At 42.1% G+C, this 4,928-nt stretch overlaps 1 protein-coding gene across 2 annotated transcripts in view; it reads right to left on the minus strand.

The window, feature by feature from the left end:
• UPP1 (uridine phosphorylase 1) overlaps window positions 1-4,928 on the minus strand; it is a 37,691-nt gene that overhangs the window by 29,823 nt on the left and 2,940 nt on the right. The window lies entirely within an intron of this gene.

Raw genomic sequence — 4,928 nt, forward strand, 5'->3', positions numbered from 1 at the left:
CTGGGACACAGCAAAGTGAAGTGGGAAGCAAGCAGGCAGGTGCATATGGATGATACGGATGCAAGGATCCAGGGTTGGTGGAAGTGTGGCATAGTGACTACATCTCTCAGGGTCGGACAACCACATGTGGCCACTCTACTAGGCAGGCACAGGTTCCCAGCCAGCAGGAAGGTGAAGGTGGAGAGAGGAAGTTGTTTTAACTTTCTTTATTGTAGAAAAGGCTACTCCCCACAGGAGGCACGACCAGATTGTAACCTGATTGACACTAACCCTACACAAATGCAAGTTGATATACAATCTAACTGCCACACTACCATGGTGTTGTAGAAGCAGATAACTCATATTCTAGGATTCATAAAACAAATGGAAAGAAATTTTACTTGGAATGGAATATATATGCCCAGAGTCTAACCCAAACTTGATTTCTGTTTCAGACGCGGGATTTGGGGCTTAAGTTTGAATGCTGGAATGAGTTCAGACTTTTTCCCCTTCCAAATTAGGTGAGAATTTACATTTTAGATCATCATCTGTTAAACCACTCATCAGATGCCCCATTAATTCACCCCTCATCTGCTCCCTGATTGATCTACTCCTGTAAAGAGTTACAGTCGTGGAAACTTACAGCAGCAGGTTTACCTACGTGTTTTTGGTGTTTGGTTTGCTTGTTTCTGTGGACTACAAACTCCCATGTCACCCAAGTCAATACTCTTCAACAGTCTAGCCCAAGGGTTGGCAACTTTTTGAGATGAAAGAGCCAATCCTGTCTGTCACAACAATGTAGGAACTACTTGAGAGCCACAAATATATTTTCATAAAGAAATGAAATCACCATTATCTGAATAATATTCTTTAAAATTTTTATAAATGAACTTCAGAGCCACATATACGTACATAGATGGACTAAAATTTGCTATTCAACTCTCTGACTTCATCCTTTCTTCTATTTGCTGTAGGAACTTTGGGAGTAAAAGTTCCATGGTCTTTTCTGACGTCCACTTTGATCTTTTCTTTCTTGCCTGTCTTTTCAATGTCCCTTTTGCTTTCCTCATGAATGATGGTCTTGATGTCCTCCAACAGGTCATCAGGCCTTCTGTCATTGGTGCTCAATGCATCAAATCTGTTCTTCAGTTGTTCTCAAAATTCAGGTGGGATAGACTCAAGATTGCATTTTGGCTCTTGTGAACTTTTAAAAAATATTCTTCAGCTTTATCCGGCACTTACATATGAACAATTGGTGGTCTGTTACAGTTACCACTGGTCTGGTGTTAGCTGCTGATCTTGAACTTTTCCGTATTCTCTTCCCACAGATGTAGTCAATTTGTTTTCTGTGTATTCCACCTGGGGAAGTCCATGCGCATAGTTGTTTTTGTGTTGTTGAAAAAAGGTATTTGCTGTGAATGAGTTATTGGGTTTGCAAAATTCTATCATGTGGCCCCCAGCTTCATTTCTATCACCAAGACCATATGTTCCTACCACTGTTCCTTCCTCTTTTTCACCCCACTTTTGCATTCCAATCATCAATAATTATCGATGTATTCTGACTGCATATTGGATCAATTTCTAACTGAAATCCTTGGTAGAATTCTTTAATATCTTCATCACTGGCTTTTGTGGTTGGGCCATAAATTTGATTAATATTTGTACTGACTGAATTTCATTGAAGGTGGATAGATGTAATACTATCACAGACAGCATTATACTTCATGATTTTTGCAATATCCTATTTGATAATGAATGCCACCCCATTCCTCTTGATTGTGGTATTCCCAGCATAGTAAAAATCATATGATTTTCTGATGCAAAATGGTCAATATCAGTCCATCTTGGTTCACTAATGATGAAGATATAAATCTTTATGCATTCCATTTCATTTTTGAGAACTTCCAACTTTCCTAGATTCATACTTCTCACATTCCACGTTCTGATCACGAGCAGATCTTTGCTGCTGTTTCTCCTTACCTTGTCTTGTGCTCCATCAGCATATGAAGATCCCAGAAGCTCCACTCTCACGGGCTTTACCTGACTCACATCGCCATGGTTGACTCCACTCAAGAGGAATCCGCTCCCTGTCACACTTGGGGTGCCCTTGGAGCTGAGAGGCCCATTCTCTGGCACTGCCTCTGACATTGTTCTGATTCATTCTTTAGCCTGTTAGCTATGCATAAGAGTTTGCAGTGGCTCCTTCAAAGTGAGGAGCCAAGTCTGTTGTTTTCTGTGTAGTCTGGAAGCTCCACTGAAACACGTTCACTTTGGGTGACTGCAGGGATTTGAAATACCAGTGGCATAGCTTATAGCAGCGGTTCTCAACCTGTGAGTTGTGACCCCTTTGGGGGTCAAACGACCCTTTCACAGGGGTTGCCCAAGTCATAGTAGTAGCAAAATTACAGTTATGAAGTAGCAACAAAAATAATTTTATGGTTGGGGGGGTCACCACCACATGAGGAACTGTATTAAAGGGTCATGGCCTTAGGAAGGTTGAGAACCACTGGCTTACAGGATCACAGTAACACACAAGCCACTATAGTATGACCAACTGACAGACAAGTGGTGGTGTAGCACATTTCCACAGTGGTCACACATAATTACATTCTCACAAGCAGTGTATAAGGGTTCCATTCTCTCTGTGAGCCTCGCCAGCATTTGTTCAGTTCTTTCTTTCTGCTGTTTGTTTGTTTAACTTGGCTGATGGTTAGGGACTATGTCAAATAGACATTCCTGGGTACAAGCAGGGACAGAGCTCAAATCTTTCATTTTTGTCACAGCCTGATGATGACACCTCATTGGTATCATAAGCCTTTTTCTCTAAGAAGGAGAGACCAACAGAACCAAAGCTGCTTTATTCCATCGCCTTCTACTGGACCTGAATCCTGGTCTGGTTCATCTCCTATTGTGTTGTCTGCCAATCCCAGGAGTCGTCAGCGACTACCAACAGCAGATTCATTCAGCTAGCCTTGGACTTCTGAATCCACCAGCCTGTGACCCTGCTGTCTCAGCTTTGTCATTCTGCTTCCTGTTCATCAGCTTCAAGCTAGGGAAAGTCTGACTTGAACCAGACTAGATTTACCTCTTTCTACAACTGTGTAAGCCTTTCCTGGATCTAATTCTCTTTCTATGTATAACACATACAAGTGTCACTAGTTTTGCTTCTCTAGGGAACCCAAGCTAAAATAGGCATCATTGTCAATGTAAAGTGATATCAATCATTGCTTTGATTTGCCTCCCCCAGATGGCAAGTGATCATGAGCATTTCTTCATGTATCTGTTGGCCATTTGGGCATCCTTTTGGTGAACTGTTCTTGTCCTTTGACCACTTTCTAATTGACTTGTCTTTTTTGTATTGAGGTATCGAAACATTATATAGATTTTAGGGATTAATCCTTTGTACATTGTATCATTATCAATAAAATGTCCCCACTCCATGGGCTCTCTTTTTTACTTTAAAAAATGAAGTCTTTTGATACACATGTTTTTAATGGTCTTGTGCATTTGTCTCTTCCATGATGGAAACTGTGAGACCACAACCTGGTTGCCCATCCCACATGCTCTAGCTGACTCTTACACTCTCCAGATCGGGCAGCTACCAAATGCCATCCAGATCCTTTCCCCACAACCCCCCACCCAGATAGGGACTAAAGTGGTGCCATCCAAATCAGCTCTATGCCCCTGTCCAGCAGGAAGCAGCTACAGGGATCTACATCCCTCAACTTCCAATAGAATTTTGATGGTATTACATGAGAGGGTAATGATAGGAAGGCCAACTAGGCCCAGGGGAAGGGGACAGGAGCACCATGGAAGGTATTCCTAACACAAAGTGATGAAGACACATTTCCTTTACCAATATCTTCCAAGCAAGAGGAAGGTGGGTGGCAAAGAAGACACATTTCCTATCAATAGTTTCCACGAAGAGAAGACAATAAAAGGATGGAGATGGAGATAAGCAGGGTAGTCACACCAACCCCACATGATTGAATCCACCTTTGGTGGTGCCTGGCCTGGCAACAAGAGCACAACATGAACTCTGGGGCACATGTGTCCCATCTGTAAAAGGGAGGTTCACTATGAAAAGGCAGCCAATAGCAGAAAGTCCATCATGTCACCATGAGCAAACAAAAGGCTAACGTTTCCATCCCAAGTATCCCTCAGACTTGCTGGGTGCCTGTCTATACATTGGTGCTGACTTGTCCCAGTAATAAGCACACTTACTCTGTTCAAGCCTATTAATTTCTTGTCTGAATACCATCACTCATCTAAATAGTCTGTTGCCAGGGTGACAAAAACTGATAGAGGAAAAGCCTGGTACCGCTAGCCCTCTCCAGTAATAAAATTGATACATAATGGATCCTTGTGATAGTAGAATTGTTCAGCATCTTGACTTGTTGTAGGAGTGCCCCACGGATGAAGTTCTTTCCCTTGCCCAATTAAGAATAAGAATAAGTTTGTCCAACTGACTGTACAAGCCAAACGATTTATTGAGAGAAAAGTACCTTGCAAGGGGAGACATCCTAGGGGGTCTAAGGGAATGCAGACCACAGTCACACCTAACATGGGAAAAAAACAGGTTTTACCAGTGGTTAAGTGGAAAAGGCATTATGTTAATTCATGAACAGGGGTGGAGGAATTGGATCTACATGGGTGGAGTTATGGTAATTGAGTATGTATGTAACAGATGTTCAAAAATGGAATCCAATGTAAAGGCTTCTGGATAGGGTGTCATCACTTATTATAGGATGCTCCACATGAACCAAGAAGCTAATTTCTCAGGTTTCAGTCAGTTCTCTGCCTGAGCATTCTTTGCTCTTTGGTTCAACTCAAAAGATCAGGTGTCTGGTCTGTACCTGCTGGTCAAATGGGTGAATGCAACAGAGTAAGGGTGTGGAGCTAAAACACATTCTTCTTAAAGGGAAGAAACACACACTGTTCTTTAGTGG

The sequence above is a fragment of the Echinops telfairi genome, unplaced genomic scaffold (assembly GCF_000313985.2).
Source record: "Echinops telfairi isolate 266 unplaced genomic scaffold, ASM31398v2 ScPeMD7_7;HRSCAF=31, whole genome shotgun sequence".
Taxonomy (NCBI): Eukaryota; Metazoa; Chordata; class Mammalia; order Afrosoricida; family Tenrecidae; genus Echinops; species Echinops telfairi.